At 45.7% G+C, this 17,218-nt stretch overlaps 2 protein-coding genes across 12 annotated transcripts in view; both read left to right on the forward strand.

Moving 5' to 3' along the window:
- The window catches only part of LOC108705602, a 411,717-nt gene that overhangs the window by 191,489 nt on the left and 203,010 nt on the right, over positions 1–17,218 (forward strand). The gene's annotated exons all lie outside the window — the stretch shown is intronic.
- The window catches only part of LOC121398121 (up-regulator of cell proliferation-like), a 48,069-nt gene that overhangs the window by 10,242 nt on the left and 20,609 nt on the right, over positions 1–17,218 (forward strand). The window lies entirely within an intron of this gene.

Below are 17,218 nucleotides of genomic sequence, written 5' to 3' on the forward strand. Positions count from 1 at the left end.
TGCTATCGTAGCCCAGCCGACCTGCGGCACCTCCCCTATCCATAGGCCTAGTCACGGTGTTAAAGTCACCGTCAAACACTATCGGCTGGGCTGTAAAAAGAAAGGGCTTGATCCTGCTAAACAGCTCCCTCCTCGCCTTCAGTGTCTTGAGTGCCATACACATTAATAAGGCAAAGATTCTGCCCGTTCAGCAGGACGTCCAAGACCATACATCTGCCCATCTCTACCTCAATCACCCGTTTGACTGTTACCTTATTGGTCTTAAAAAGGACCGCCACTCCACTGTAGGTCTCGGCCGCAAGAGACCAGTAGGAGGGACCGTGTGTCCATTCTTTTTTGGCTCTATGGAGCACCTGTAGATTACATAATCTGGTCTCTTGCAAAAATAAAATCTCTACCTCAATTTGGGAGAGCAAAAAGAAGGCCGCCTCCCTTGCGCCTACAGACTTAACGCTCGCGACATTAATGGTCACGACACGTAATGGAGGGGGTACAGCCATTTACAGGGTGATTAAGATGATGAGGTTTCCGCCTCCTTTTTGCCTTCCTATCATCATCAGAACATTCCCTCTTTGCAGAGATACCAAATGGGAGTTTCTCTGCTTCAGCAGGATACATTTTTTTCAAAATCAGAGGAAGAGTCAGCATTACAAGAACTTGCAAGCTCCCTACTCACACGCTGCTCCTCCTCTGCAAACTCCTGCTGCTCATGCTCTACCCTCTCCCCCCAAGATAATGGGGCAAACCTATTTGCAGATAGGGGAATTAGGCCACCCCCTCCTCCTGAACACATGAATGGGCACTTTCTGCACATTCCCCATTACCTTTTTTTCTGTGATTCCCCCCACTCACAGTCTTATAAGCCTTCTTTTTGGCCTCAGCAGATTTAAGGGGTTTATCTGCCATAACCCAATCCCCCAATGTGTTTTTAACAATGGAAAGAGCCGCACTTGGCAGTTCAGAAGGGGGGGTCTCCTGAACTACTCCTTGGGGGATTGGTACCTGACCTCTAGGCTGCCCCCTCCCTCTTCCCCTTCCCCTCATGGGCCTAAAAGATGTAGGAGGCTGTGGAGTTTTGGGAGGCGGTGGAGTTTTGGGAGGCTGAGATAGATTGTGGGGGATGATTGGGTCAGGATCTGGCACAAGAGGAGTCATCGCAACAACCTGACACAGTGGGTCTTCGGTCTCAGGCTCCACCACTTCCATCCTGAACTCCTCATCTATGCTTTGCCACAACATAGGACAGGAACCGTACGCATGGCCAAGCACTCCGCACAAGTTGCACCTTATACTTTTAGGACAGTGTTTGGCAACATGACCTACTCCAAGGCACATGGCGCATTTCAGTACATCGCAACTGATACTGAAATGCCTGGTGGAGCCACACTTCCAACATTCCTTGGGTTGGCCGGGATAAAAGCAACAGACTAAATCCCGGCCAATGTATGCGGAGCTGGGGATGTGCTGGGGAACATTGCCTACAGTGTGCAGGCGGACTTTAGCTTGCCAGCTCCCCATCCATACCCCCCTGTACCCAAAAACCTTCTCTAACTCTCCTATCACATCCCCGTATCTTTTGAGCCAAACCTTGAGATCTGCAGGGGGATGGACTCATTCTCTAGAAGGATGGTGACCTTACAGACCCCAGGTCTAGATACGGGAACAGCTCTAAAACTCTCCCACATGCCTGAATCAGAAAACTCCCTGAATTTGCTCCAAAACTCGTCTAACTCCTGGACTCTCATGAAGCTGATGGAATAGTCTTTGAAAACCTTATTATGCACAAAACAATAAAGGTCATCAGCAGAAAAGCGCATATCACAAATCTTGTCAATTATGATGTTTCCATCAGGCAAGGGTCCCTCCCCCTCCCACTGGAATCGTACCACATTCTTACGGCGCCCAGAATCTGAAGGATACACCCTCCCACGCTGGGGAAATTGCGCCACTGCAGGTTGATCCCCACGCCCCACACGCACCCCAGTCATAGGCACATTTCTTTGTCTTGCCCCATTCACTCCCCCAGACTCTCTGCCACGCACAACATTTGCAAAACTTTGGCCACTCCCACTCGCCCCTTCACTCACTGTACTCGCACCCACCACTGCAACATTTGCTTCACCTGCACCCAAAGCACTTGTACTGACACCCACCTCTTGCACATGTGACACTTGCACAGCCTGACCCCCTGACACTTTAGCCCCACTCACATTCACAGATGCACCAACAGATTTTGTTTTCTCAGTGCACTCACCAGCCGAAACCTCAGGCATCCGCTCACTGATCTCCTCACTGCACTCACTCCCACGCACACTCGCACCTCCAGAAACAGCAACATCCAGAATTGCTGAACTACAAGAGTCCACTTTAGAGTCTTTTTTTTTCTTCTGGACGGCTGCTTTAGTGGCCTTTTTGGTCATCTTCTTGGTCATCCGCTTTCTTTTCTGATCTGTCTGATCCTCCTGTTGCCCAGCAACTGCACCTTTGCGCCGTGAGTTCTCTTTAACGTGATTATCACTGCCAGCTCTGTCCTGCTCCAGATGTGATGTAGTAAGAATGGCTGAAGCATCTGGTTGCTGTGAGAGTTCCCTAGCAACATTTGGGAAATCTTGTTTCCCTGCGCTGTTATTTGCAGCAGTGTGGCAAAGTTTCAGGATTTTTCTTGACTGACTGCTCTGCGTTCCTTACAGATGGCACATTCCCAGAGTTCTCTGCTGCAGCCACATTAACATTAGGTTTCTGTGCCCATGCGGCCAACACAGCAGGTGCCGACTGCACCCTGACACTCTCAGCTGCTGCTGCTGTACCCCCAGATTGTGGGGCTGCCTGGGAGACTCCCAGAGACACAGGCTGATTCTGGGCCGGGGGCAGAGCAGGGAAATCACTTGCCACATAAATAAAGTCACTTACTTAAGGCTGCTGTTTCTGCCTCCTTTGCTTCACCTTCTCCCTTGAGTCAATGTCCTCTATTTCCTCAGAGGAAAAGACCATTTTTTGTGGTCTCAGAGTGCAAGGAGATTCTGCCGCTCTGATCTCTCTGAGAAGACCCGGTGTTCCAGAGGGGGTACCAGTGGGGGTACCTGTAGGTGAAACAGTTGGGGTACCAGTGGGTGTAGCAGAGGGGGAGCCAGGGCTCCTTGGGGCTGGCTGGTATGGCTGGAGGGCCCCAGAGCTGTCAGGCTCCTCATCACTGGGTATCTCCTTGATCGCTTTGCTTTTAAGTGATGCTTTGTATTTCTCCTCCTGGCACCTTTTCTCCATCCGCCGGAACCTCTCGGCATTATCAAATGACTCCTTTACAGGACCAATTCCATTGCCAAGAATTTCCAGCTCTTGCTCCAGACGGAATACCTATGTTGCCATAGTTTTATGGGATCTCTCTGTACAGACTATGAGCAAACTTAGGGACTGTTCCTGCTGAATTGTGCTTAGTACAGTGTATACCTATGCTGAATACAACATTTCAGCTCTTATGTGCTTCCCTTACATTTCCTTCACATACCAGATATTTTTTCTTTCTTACACTTTGTCCATATATTACCCATGCACTCATCTCTGCCAATGGACCATCCCACCTTTTCTCACTTTATTGGTTTTATCAACCTTTCTCTATCTCCCAGACTCCAGTCTCTATAGCTTTCACTTTCTTCATAACATTCTCTCACATCTCACTTCGACCCAACTGTTTTCTCTGTGATTTTTTCCTTGAACATCAGTCTCTGCCCGATTCCCACTATTGTTTCCTGTTTCCTTCATGATTTGTTCATTTTTCTCATATTTTGTGACATGTGTCCTTCTCTGTCATTCTTTGGATTTTTATTCTTTTGTTTTTTTCATATTACTTATTTTATATTTCCATTTTTTTACTCTTACTTTCTCTACATTACTCTTCAACTATTTCTGCTTTTTCATCCTCATTTACCACACTTTTATCTACATGTCTTTTCCTGGCCATCCTCCGTCAGCATAAAATACACGAATGGGTTAATCTCCTGCTGCTTCCCAGCCTGGACAGAAGAACATGTTAATTTCCTTAGCCATAAAGCCCAACCCCCTTCTGACTCAATCAGTCTTTTTTCTTCTGTCCCAGTCTGGATAGCAGAGGAGATTGTTCCCTCTGTGTAATCCTTTTTTTCTTTTTCTTTTTGGTTTTTGTAGTACTCACAGCATGAAGAGATTACCGGGCACAGTTCTTGGGGGATCTTCTCTCTGCCCGTAGCCCCTATCCTGTACGGCAACTGCGTTGCTTGGAGGGGGACCCTGTGCGGCCAGGGTATGTTCGCCGCTTTGCGGCTCCTATTTGCGTACCGCACTTCCGGGTTCTGGTGCGCGCGATGACATCATCGCGACCTTTTTAAAAGTTCATCCTGCCGATTCCTCGCTGCCCTTGTTGCTGAACTGCGGGTTATGCGATGGATTCGGCTGCCTCCAAGAGAGCCGCTCCTAAAGCCACTACGTGAGTACAGAACATATTTTTTTCTGCACCTTCTTTCGAAAAGAATCCCCACACTAACGGCTATGCCTATCCTTATTTCTATAGTGCCTCTGCTCCTTTGGAAGAGCCAAGTAAGAAGAGCAGGCATGATTCTGAGAGACGCTGCAAGACTTGTAGCAATGCTGCCATTATGGATAAAAGAGTTTGTCAAAACTGCTTCGATGAATATCTTTCTAGGGAGATAGAGGGACCCTCTCAAGACCCACCTATACCTTCCACTTCCTCTGGTCTTCCAGATCAGCAGTCTTTAATGCAGTGGATTAAAAGTGCAGTCTCCCAGACTCTTAAAGAGACAGTACTCTCTACTTCAGATCTATCTCTAATAAATAAGGATTCTTCTGTGCAAGAGATCTCATCTACTGATACATCTGATGAGGAAGATGCTGATGAAGAAATTTCAGTTTTTGATCAAAAGCATTTAGTGCCTCTTATTAAAGCTATCAAGCGTACTCTGAATCTAGAGGACCCAGACCAGCCCTCAACTTCCCTCCTTTTTTCTAAGAGAAAGAAGACAGTTTTTCCTGTCCATAAGGAGGTTCAAGACCTGATCCGTATTGAATGGGAAAAGATCTCTAAGAGAGTCCCGGTTGAAAAGAGGATTCAAAAGTTATATCCCTTTTCAGATGATATTCAGGAAATTTGTAGTACACCTCCTTCTGTGGATGCTCCGGTAGCGAGATTGTCTAGGAAGACTGCGTTACCTATAGATGATATCTCTGCCCTGAAGCACCCTATGGACCGACGTATGGAATCTGAATTAAAGAAATGTTACATGTCGGCGGGTGCAGCCTGTAAGCCATCAGTGGCTTTGGTTTCAGTAACTAAGGCTCTCTCTTTGTGGTCGGAGAATCTGGAGCAAGCTGTGAGAGATTTGGTGCCCAGAGAAAAGATCTTAGAAGGTATTCAAGATTTTAGATTAGCATCTAATTTTTGCCTTCAAGCCTCTTTGGATTTAGTGCAGTTATCGGCACGGGCCATGGCATTTGGCGTTGCAGCCCGTAGAGCCCTTTGGGTGAGATCCTGGTTTGCTGACACAGCTTCTAAGAATTCACTTTGCAAGATGCCTTATGAGGGGAAGAGATTGTTTGGGAAGGCTCTAGATGACATCATTTCTAAATCTTCAGGTGGAAAGAGCACATTTTTGCCTCAGACTAGACGCTTTCGAGACAATTTTCGAAAACAGCCAGAGGGGTTTTCACAAAGAAGAGACGAGTCTAGAGGATTCCGATTTGGAAGAGATTTCAGAACCCCATCCTGGCGATCAAATCAGGCTGCTTTCAAATCCAGAGTTAAGACTCCAAGATCGCCTAAACCCTCTCCAAAGGCTCAATGACGGTCTCCCTGTCCATCCTCCTGTTGGGGCAAGACTGCTCGCATTTCAGGAGGTATGGGCCCAAGAAATTTTGGATTCCTGGGTAGTCGCTACTGTACAAAGAGGCTACCGTTTAGATTTTTCTTTAAAACCTTCCGTAGATCATTTTGTTTCTACCACTATACCCAAAGAGCCCTCAAAAAGGCAAGCTCTTTTTCATTATGTCCAACAACTGTTATTAAAACAGGCAATTTCAGTAGTCCATCTTCAAGAGGAAAGAAAAGGGTTCTATTCTCCTCTTTTTCTAGTCACCAAAGCTTCCGGAGATCTACGTCCAATATTGGATCTTCGAGAAATAAACAAATTTCTAAAGTATCAGCCATTCAAGATGGAAACCTTGTCGACAATAAAGGCTGTCATTCATCCAGGAGATTGGCTTGAGTCTTTGGACTTAAAAGACGCTTATCTACATATCCCTATTGCTCAAGAACACCAGAAGTATCTACGCTTCTGTTTGCGAGATCAACATTACCAGTTTCGCTGTCTCCCATTTGGACTCGCGACTTCACCAAGAACCTTTACAAAGGTGATTATTGTGGTAATAGCGAAGTTGAGGCAAAACAACATAGAGATTTACCACTATCTGGGCGACCTGTTACTAGTAGCCAGAGATCCGAAGACTCTATTATCCAACCTGCAGCAGACCAGAGAGGTTTTGCAGAAGTTTGGTTGGATTGTAAATCTAGCCAAGAGCCAGATGATTCCGGTTCAGAGAATGGTGTATCTTGGGGCTCAGATAGACACAATTTTAGGGATGATTTCTCTTCCATTGCAAAGAATTCAACATGTTGTTCTACAGGTATCTCAGTTCCAGGAAAGGTCTTGCACTTCAGCAAGGAAATTCATGAGGCTGTTAGGTCTCCTAACCTCAACTATTGGCCTAGTCAAGTGGGCGAAGTGGAGAATGAGACCTGTCCAATTATTAGAACGCCGGGTTAAAAAGAAGCAGACATCCACAGTTGCGCCAGCCTTCAATTATATATCAGTGCAAGGGGGGAGGGGTGTCCGCCACATTTAAAGCAATTATCCTATATACAAAAGAGGACTTATCCCCCTATCCCGTTGCACTGTGGAAAATTAGACACAATGTATTACAGTAAAAAGCAATATTTATTAATAACCATGCTAGTGAAACAAATTAAAACATAATTAAAAAAACCAACAGCGCTGCTGGAAACAAAAAACGGGGAATACCCTGATGTTAATTAGTGATCACTATTTTTTATACTGGTTGAAAAACCTTGCGTAGGTAAAAAAATGTGGTTGGAGCAGTATAGATAGTTTGGTAAAGCGTATTAGATGTGAACTCCCGGCAGAAACCACATTAAGGGCATGTGTGCCAAAATGTCCCTTCTTCTCTGTATAAGAACTATATCCCAAGCAGGGTAGGGGCTGGCTCCCCTTGCAAGTCCCTCAGGGGAAGCCCCTTGAGCCGAGGTTAAATGCAGGGTAAGTAAGGAGTTAGCTGTAGCAAACGCTGTATCCAATGTAGTAGCCTAAAGGCTATATATGCAGAACCCCAGTTCAGTATGCCAGCAAAAGGTTTCCTATACTTGCCCTTGTGTGGATATCGTCCGTGGTGTGGAACGCTCACAAATATCCGTCAGATCATCCCCGGGATAAAAACTGCATCCAATCCGCAAGGGAAAAACACCGCTTTGAGCCCTAGCAGCGCCGAACTACTCGACAGCTGTTTCGCCACGAAAGTGGCTTTGTCAAGAGATCAAGCGTCGGAAATCAAGTGGGGCTTTAAACATCTCATCACGTGATCAGTCCTCTCGCTGTGTCATTGCAATTATGTTGTAGACTGCACTTGTTAGACAAAGTTCATTGTGAGAATCAGATCCACATGCTACTCAGCTGTTGCATTTTGTTCAGAGTTGAATTTGTATCCAGAAATGCCTGGAAACATCATTTCACTTCAATTGCTGTTTGCACTGTTGGAAGTGCGCTGAAATAACATTAGTTATATCTCTGTGATCCATAAATGCTAGAGGGACAGTACGTGATTGCTATACATTCACTGCATGGTATTATATCCTAAAGATTGACATATAATAACATTAGTAATTGAAATAAAAATTATTATAAACAACAAAAATAATAATTTTTATTTCAATTACTAATGTTATTATATGTCAATCTTTAGGATATAATACCATGCAGTGAATGTATAGCAATCACGTACTGTCCCTCTAGCATTTATGGATCACAGAGATATAACTAATGTTATTTCAGCGCACTTCCAACAGTGCAAACAGCAATTGAAGTGAAATGATGTTTCCAGGCATTTCTGGATACAAATTCAACTCTGAACAAAATGCAACAGCTGAGTAGCATGTGGATCTGATTCTCACAATGAACTTTGTCTAACAAGTGCAGTCTACAACATAATTGCAATGACACAGCGAGAGGACTGATCACGTGATGAGATGTTTAAAGCCCCACTTGATTTCCGACGCTTGATCTCTTGACAAAGCCACTTTCGTGGCGAAACAGCTGTCGAGTAGTTCGGCGCTGCTAGGGCTCAAAGCGGTGTTTTTCCCTTGCGGATTGGATGCAGTTTTTATCCCGGGGATGATCTGACGGATATTTGTGAGCGTTCCACACCACGGACGATATCCACACAAGGGCAAGTATAGGAAACCTTTTGCTGGCATACTGAACTGGGGTTCTGCATATATAGCCTTTAGGCTACTACATTGGATACAGCGTTTGCTACAGCTAACTCCTTACTTACCCTGCATTTAACCTCGGCTCAAGGGGCTTCCCCTGAGGGACTTGCAAGGGGAGCCAGCCCCTACCCTGCTTGGGATATAGTTCTTATACAGAGAAGAAGGGACATTTTGGCACACATGCCCTTAATGTGGTTTCTGCCGGGAGTTCACATCTAATACGCTTTACCAAACTATCTATACTGCTCCAACCACATTTTTTTACCTACGCAAGGTTTTTCAACCAGTATAAAAAATAGTGATCACTAATTAACATCAGGGTATTCCCCGTTTTTTGTTTCCAGCAGCGCTGTTGGTTTTTTTAATTATGTTTTAATTTGTTTCACTAGCATGGTTATTAATAAATATTGCTTTTTACTGTAATACATTGTGTCTAATTTTCCACAGTGCAACGGGATAGGGGGATAAGTCCTCTTTTGTATATAGGATAATTACCTGTCCAATTATCTTTTCTCAGGCAATGGAATCCAATTGTTCAGAATTGGTCTCAGACAATTCGGATCACTCAAGAGTGCAAGAAGCACCTCGCTTGGTGGAAGGTTCCAAGCAATCTCAGGAAGGGTTTTCCTTTGGAGGAGCCACCATGGATAGAAGTATTCACGGATGCCTCCGGGTCGGGCTGGGGAGCTCACCTTCTAGATATCTTTGCACAAGGAGTTTGGCAGGAAGATCAATCCACAGTCCCTTCCAACGTCTTGGAGCTATCCTTCAAGCTCTAGTGTCCTTCAAGGAAACTCTCCTAGGATCCTTTGTAAAGGTCAGGACGGACAATGCTGCGGCTGTAGCATACATCAGAGGACAGGGTGGAACAAGGAGCAGATCTCTACTCAGAGAGACAACACCAATTATGGAGTGGGCTCAGATTCATCTTCAGGACTTGACAGCCCAGCATATTCCTGGAGTTCAAAACTCGAAAGCAGACTACTTGAGTCGTCAGCACTTACCGAAGGGGGAGTGGGAACTAAATCAAGAGGTCTTTGCTTGGATAACATCTCTTTGGGGTTGTCCGGAAGTAGATCTGATGGCGACAGAGCAGAATGCCAAGCTGAAGAATTTCTTCTCCAGAGCCCCCTGTCCAGGAGCTGCAGCGGTGGATGCTCTCTCCCAGAATTGGGAGGGTCTGTTTGCCTATGTTTTTCCTCCAATACCAATAGTAATGAGAGTCTTGCGGAAGGTCCTGACCTCGAATATGGAAGTGATTGCTATTCTCCCGGATTGGCCCAGGAGACCCTGGTACCCACTCCTCAGACGGATGTTAGTAGCGGAACCCTTGTTGCTCCCTCAAACCAGAGACCTTCTTCTCCAGGGCAGGTGGAAACATCCCGATCCATCCAGTCTCAAGCTGATGGCCTGGAGGTTGAGAGGAAGATCCTAAAAGAAGTAGGCTGTTCAGATTCAGTAATAGAGACCCTGATTAAAGCTAGGAAAAGCAACACCAATGCTAAATATCATAAGGTTTGGGAAACCTTTTCTACCTGGGCTTCAGATAGGCAGCTTAACCCCTTAACACCATCTGTGGCGGACGTCTTGGAGTTCCTCCAGCAAGGACTTCAAAAGGGTTTAAGTCTCAGCACTTTGAAGGGTCACACTTCTGCTTTATCTGCAGTCTTAGGAGTAAGATATGCCAAGGATCCATTGGTGGAAAGATTCTTCCAAGGTGTACTTAGAATTCGACCTCCAACCAAGCCTGTCTCTCCAACCTGGGATCTTCCACTAGTATTGGAAGCCCTATCTAATGAGCCTTTTGAACCTCTGGAACAAGCACCTTTGTGGTTACTCACTTTAAAAACCTTTTTTCTAGTGGCCATTACATCAGCAAGAAGGATCTCCGAGCTTCAAGCCCTTTCTGTGGATCCTCCTTTTACCATCTTTCATGAAAAGAAGGTGATTCTTAGGCCAGTTCTAAGTTTCCTTCCTAAGGTTGTAACTAAATTTCATATCAATGAGCCTATTGTCCTACCAGCTTTTGAGCCTCCCATATCTTCTCAAGAGAAGGATTCAACACTGGATGTTAAAAGATGCTTAGAGGTTTACATCAAGAGAACGGAAAGCATCAGGAAATCAAGGATGTTGTTTATCATTCCAGCAGGAAAGAGAAAGGGGGAGCAAGCTTCTAAATCTACGTTAAGTTCCTGGATAGTCAAGGCCATAGCTTCAGCTTACAAGGAGCAGGGCAGTTCTTTGCCTGGAGGAGTTAAGGCACATTCTACACGTGGCATGGCCGCCTCTTGGGCAGCAGAGGCAGGAATTTCGTCTGAGGAAATCTGCAGGGCTGCGACTTGGGTCACTCCCAACACGTTTATAAGGCATTACAGATTAGATGTCATGTCTTCAGCTCAAGCCCAGTTTGGGCAATCTATTCTTTGTTCTGCATATAAAAGAAATTAAGCATCATTGTCTCCCTCCCTTTATTTGATTGCTTGGGTATGACCCATTCGTTTATTTTATGCTGACGGAGGATGGCCAGGAAAGGAGAAAATTAGTTCATACTTACCGAAATTTTCTTTTCCTGGCCATCCTCCCCGTCAGCATACCCACCCTTTTTTTGTTTCTTTGTTTGCTTTATAAAGAGACTGATTGAGTCAGAAGGGGGTTGGGCTTTATGGCTAAGGAAATTAACATGTTCTTCTGTCCAGGCTGGGAAGCAGCAGGAGATTAACCCATTCGTGTATTTTATGCTGACGGGGAGGATGGCCAGGAAAAGAAAATTTCGGTAAGTATGAACTAATTTTCTCCTTTCTCACCCCTCCATAGCTATCTTGCCCCCCTTCCTATGATCGTCTGTGTTGGAAAGTGAAATGTGTTGGAGGAGAGGGGTTAATGAACAGACCCGTGCTGCTGGCAGCCTCTAGCATATCAGTTGATTAGTTGATTCATGCTTAAAGCATTTAAGCCCCGGATCGTCTTTGCAGAAATACAATAGGCTGGGGTAAGGTTCATAGTTCACGCTGTAGCCTATCACTTTCTCGAGCTGCGGAATTGGGGCTTTACTACTTTCAGAGAAGTTTTTTCTGCCCTATCCAGTCCTGCTGATTGCTCTCTGCTGTTTGTGAGTAGTCAGTAGAAATGGTTCCGACTCTTGTTGTGCGTGAGGGGCCCCCCCGGGCGTGGGGCCCAATAGGCCCTAGAGATACCGATCCCATACAGATCCCAACTGCTTCCAGAGCAGCAGCTGCAGCAGGATGTGTACTCTAGCTCCTCTCTCCAAATGTTTGCGTCAGTGACTAGGGAGCTGCCGCAATGCATGCCAAAAAAAACCCCTGCTGTGCCACCTACGATAAGATTTATCGCAGCTCTGGCGGGCCTCCATTGGGTGCGGGCCCGGGTGCGATCGCTCCCCCTGCACCCCTGGTATTTACGCCACTGCTCTCACTGCTGCTTTGCCAATCGCTTTCTGCTGCCTCCACTGCGACATGTGAGCTGGATCCTGCTCTTGGGCCACAGCTCCCTGGTTTCCAGGCCTTTCTCTGACACCCCTCGCTAGGGTTGCCACCCGCAAAAATTTAATATGAAAAGATTATCACAGAACTGAAGGAGTTAAAGTGCTTGGAGGCCAAGCAGGGGGCTCTGACTAAAGAAACCTGAAATTGCTAAAAGGGGAGTGAAGGGTGGCTGCTATCAGGAGACTGGTGTATGTGAACAGGGTTGCCACCCGGCCGGTATTTTACCGGCCTAGCCGGTAAAACACCTGCCAAGGCCAGTATTACAAATTTACCGGCAATGTAGCTACTGGTAAATTTGTAATACCCTTAAGAAGACCACCTCGGCCCATCCACTGTAAACTTAGCTTGTCCTTCGGTTTTTGTCCTGGCCGTGGCCCCGCCCCTTTGCGAAACAACCCGCCCCCCCTTTGACGTCACACCATGCCCCTTTTTGTACCCCCCCCCACCAGCCGGAAAAAAAATATGCAAAAGGTGGCAACCCTACTCCCAGCGTGACTTGTGTTTCTTTGTGGGAGCATTTCTACTGCAGCTCTGCAGCTCCCCATAGAAACTCCTCCAGCATCAGCTCCCTGCTCAGACACCCTGTCAGGTCTAAGGCTCGCCACATCACTGCTAGTCACAGAGTCCATTTCAGCAGCACCAACATTCTTTGCCTTTGCTTGTCTCACTCTCCTTCCAGCAGCATGTTCTTCAGCAACAGCCATGTTGGATTCAGCAGCCCTCCTGCCTGCACCCAGCCGGGTCCTCTATACACCACCAGAGGCCAAAACTCCTTTTTTCCCCATGTTTCAAGGAAAAATCAACCATGGGGAAATGAGTTTCATAAAAAAGGACATGAAAAAAAGGGAGGTTCCCAAGGTTTAACTTACCTCCCAGACCTGCAAGGGCCTGGGAGAAAACACAGCAAACAGAGAACACCCTCTCTTGTATTCGGGAGCTGCTATCTGGTTACCTTACCATTGTTCTGTTGTTAGGCTGCTGGGGTGAGAGGGAGGAGTTGATATCACTCCAACTTGCAGTAAAGAGTTACTAAAGTTTATCAGAGCACAAGTCACATGACTGGGTCACCTGGGAAATTCATCTGTAATTATAGCGTCTCCAAACAGTAAAATGATTACTCACCACACGGGGGAAGTGGCCCAGGTGCACCGCCCCTCAGCACGGGGAGCGGACAAACCGAAAAACCAATTGGGAGCAGGAACTCAATGAAGGCAAACTTCCACCAGGCGTAAGTTCAAAGTGAAGAAAGTTTATTGTGTCCACAGCCTTACGCGTTTTGTGTCATAAACACTTAATCATAGGCCCTGGGAAACTGACAGTATGTCTAACCCCAATGTCAGATTTCAAAATTAAATATAAAAAAAAAAGTTTGCTCTTTTGAAAAACGAATGTCGAAGTCTGCTGGAGCAGCACTATTAACTGATGTGTTTTGAAAAACAGAAAAAAAGAGACAAAACAGGTAATTTATTTTATTCTGAGGTGCAAGTGCCAAAGTGCTCACCTAAAGGTGGCCATACCCGGGCAGATTAAAGCTGCCGATATCAATTATTAAGATCATCAGCCCATGTATGCAGCCAAATGTGACCCCCATCAATATCAGGCCAAAAATCATCCAGATATCACTCAGGCAGGCTAGTTGATGCGGTCCTACAACCTGTTGGCGCCCATTCTCTTTGTTGTGATCCAATTGTTTGGCACTGGGGCCGAACCAGGCCTGGACTGGCAATCCGTTTTGGCAACTGCCCGAAGGGCCGCTCCACTTTCCGGTGGAATGGGCCACTTTGTGCATTTAAACTCGTCGGTCAGGGACTATGCCACCACTTGCCTGTAATCTCTCAGCCTACTATGATCTATGATCTGCCTAATCCCCTAAACGCTCAGCTCCTGGACCCTATTTGACGCACCCCAGCCTCACAGTTCATCATAATATCTGCATAGCGCTAGGGACTGTGCATTGGCATCGGAATGGGAGGGGGGACCTTTCCACATGCAGCTGCCTGATTTTAATAGCATTCTCCCTAAGGGCAGAGACAGACGAGAAGATTCAGGGAGATTAGTCGTCCGGCGACAAATCGCCTTTTCTTCAGGCAACTGATCTCCCCAAACTGCCTCCCTGCCAGCTAGAATCTAGACTTCGGAAAACAACGATCCGTGTGCCATCCCACCCTCGATTTAGATTCTAACTTTGAACCTCTGCATGGTGCACACAGCACAGTTTTAGGAAGAGGAGTCCTCCTTACTAGATAAGATATATTTAACCAGCTTTAGGGTTAGGGCACACCTGGCAATTCGGGGAGATTTAGTCGCCTGGCGACTAATGGCCTCTTCTTTGGGGTGACTAATCTCCCCGAATGGCTTCCCCCTGTCTTCCACCGGCTTTAATGAAAAATCGGCTGCCTATTCCGAAGTCGCGCAAAGTTTCCTCGTGAGGCAACTTTGGGCCACTTCAGACAACGAAGGGCAGATGGGCAGATTTGGGGGGGGGTTAGTCGCCCCGGCGACAAATCGCCTCTTCTTCGGGGCGACAATCTCCCCGAACTGCCTTCCCCTACCTTCCTGCCGGCTAGAATGAAAAATCAATTTGTTTTCCGAAGTCGCCCAAAGTTTTCTCTTGAGGAAACTTCGGGCGACTTCGGAAAACGAAGCGCCGCTATTGCCTTCCCGCTGGCGATTTTTCATTCTAGCGAATGGGAAGGTAGGGGAGGGCAGTTTGGGGAGATTGTTGCCCCGAAGAATAGGCGATTTGTCGCGGGGTGACTAATCTCCCCGAATCTGCCCCGGTGCCCTCACCCTTAAAGCTGTGGCCAGCATATTTTATTGACTGAGTCAGCAGGGAGAATGACAGCAAGGGGTAAATGGGACTTAAGTGGGGTGAGAAGAAAGTTGCATATTTGTAAAAGAAAATGGAAGAAAAATGTTGGGGCTAAACAAGGCATATGATTAATGAAGGAACACAAAGATAAATAAAGAGAAGAAATGAAAAGCACAGAATGCACATTAAATAGAGAACCAATTAAAGGAGACAGGTGACCAGCAACTTTTAGTATGTTATAGAATGCCCAATAACAACTTTAATTATTGTTTATCTGTTTCATAGTTTTATAAAACATTTTTCTGTCTCTAGCAACGAGTCTTCATATTTTTTTTTTTGTAATTTATTACATTATTTGCTTCTTCTGTCTCTTTCAGCTTTAAAATGGAGGTCACACACCCCAGTCCCCAGCAGCCAAGTTTTTAGTTTTTTAATGAATTTATCTGTATGATGCATAGATTTATTGGCAGATTTTATTATTGAAATTGCTTCTAGTGCCTTGCTTTTAATAAACACACTGGGGCTGTTTTATTAACAGATGCTAAGTTGCACCATAACAGCAATTGGGACCTTTACTTAAATTTTCAAGCCATTAATTGATTTATATAGGAACTGCACTTATGAATTATATCATTTATGCCAGTATATCACAGTTATTTTGAGGATCATTTTTATCTGCATACATGGAGGGTGAATAGACCCTAGAAGTGGACACCAATATATATGTTTTAACCCAATTTATAAGTGTGGCTGAGTACAAGAGCATTGTGTGTTTACATGTGGGCTGCATTCATTTTTTTTTGCCCGGGCTGCTTTTTACTCCCAGTCCGGGTCTGGGTCGAACGTTCAAACCTGATTTCCTGGACACTCCATGTCATACTTACCGGGATAGCCCCGCCCCAGTGCTCCCATCAGAAGGACCCTCCCCAAAGCTTTAAAAGCCCAACCCCACCCCCCAGTCCGGTGTCTTTTTTCCTTCTGCTTCAGTTTTTTTTTTTGCTCCTGTTAGAAGCAAGTTTTCTTTTTAACCTTGGGGAAGCAGTAGGGCTGCTGTTAGCGTCCTAGGGACTCGGGGTTGGTCCTGGTGATCTTTTACCCCTAAGCACATTACCTCAGGTGGAATCTTCAGTGTTTAAACATCTGGATCAGGTAGGCACAGTTTTTACTGTGGCTAATATCATTGCTTTCCTTGATCCATGTGCCCTCCAGCCTGATTACATCAAGGTCTGTGGCAAGTGCTATGTCCCCCCATCCGTATGCCTACCTGGGCATGTCTAAAAAGCGTCCAGCGGCATTGGGTTATATGGCTCATACACCCTTTATGATTTTTACGGATGGGAGAGGGAGGTGGCAGTTAGGTACGTTATTCTGATAACAAATATTTAGTTAGCGGCCTGAACCTTATGGCCTCCTTCTCTTTTTTCCCCCACATGGGGGTATTATTTTTTTCTTCTGGAGGAATTTAGGTGTCAGAGCCAGCTGCCTCCCTCAAAAGACTTTCCCAAGGTTGAGGTAATTGGCAGCTTCCGGGGTTAAATAAAAGAAAACCCTGAGGTCTTAAATCTACTGGCAGTTAAAGCTAAATTTAAGATGAGAATGCCACCTTGTTCCAGAGTCTCCTAACTCTTAAAAAAGTATGAGCCATGTTGGCCATTGGAAGAACTGTGCAGCTGCAAGGCTGATATATACGTTCAATGAGCAATGATAATGCAATGCAGTGATAATGCAATACTGTTTCTACGTGCTGAGAGCAGTTCTATGCAATGATGATCTGCAGGGTCTGAAAGCAGCATTAAGGCAAGACTTGTCTATATGTTATGTGAATGTTGCAAATACAATGTTAGCCTTCTTATTTGAGCGCTGAGAATACTATGTTGATCTGCAGGTTCGGTTAACAGCAGCTGCAGGTAATTGGGTAATTAGTCTGGAGGTCAGTGTTCAGGTTCAGTTAATGAACAGGTAGATCCCCTCCCACCCCCTCCCTTAGCAGCTTAGATTGATTATCTGAAACATCAGGTAAGGTTCTGTGTTACAACTCTTCCTTTATAGTATAGGTTTGTGAACTAAATTAACATGTACTTCTTCTACTCTGCTTCTGATTTAGCTAGCTTAGAAGCTTAGACATTGCTGTATGGAAGGAAGTAAACTGTTTAGCCAGTATATATATGTGTTTATATATGTATGTATATGCGTGTGTATATGTGTGAGCATGTGGATACTGGCTAGCTGGGATGGGCAGCCAGAGAAAGGGGCCTCTTTATTCTTGGGCAGAATGCTCTGTCTGCATTATGTAGGAATTCCTAGTCCTGGCACTACTGAATATTGCAACCAAACTGACTGTATATGTGGAAACATTTCAGT

Source organism: Xenopus laevis, chromosome 9_10L, assembly GCF_017654675.1.
Source record: "Xenopus laevis strain J_2021 chromosome 9_10L, Xenopus_laevis_v10.1, whole genome shotgun sequence".
In the NCBI taxonomy this organism is placed as follows: domain Eukaryota; kingdom Metazoa; phylum Chordata; class Amphibia; order Anura; family Pipidae; genus Xenopus; species Xenopus laevis.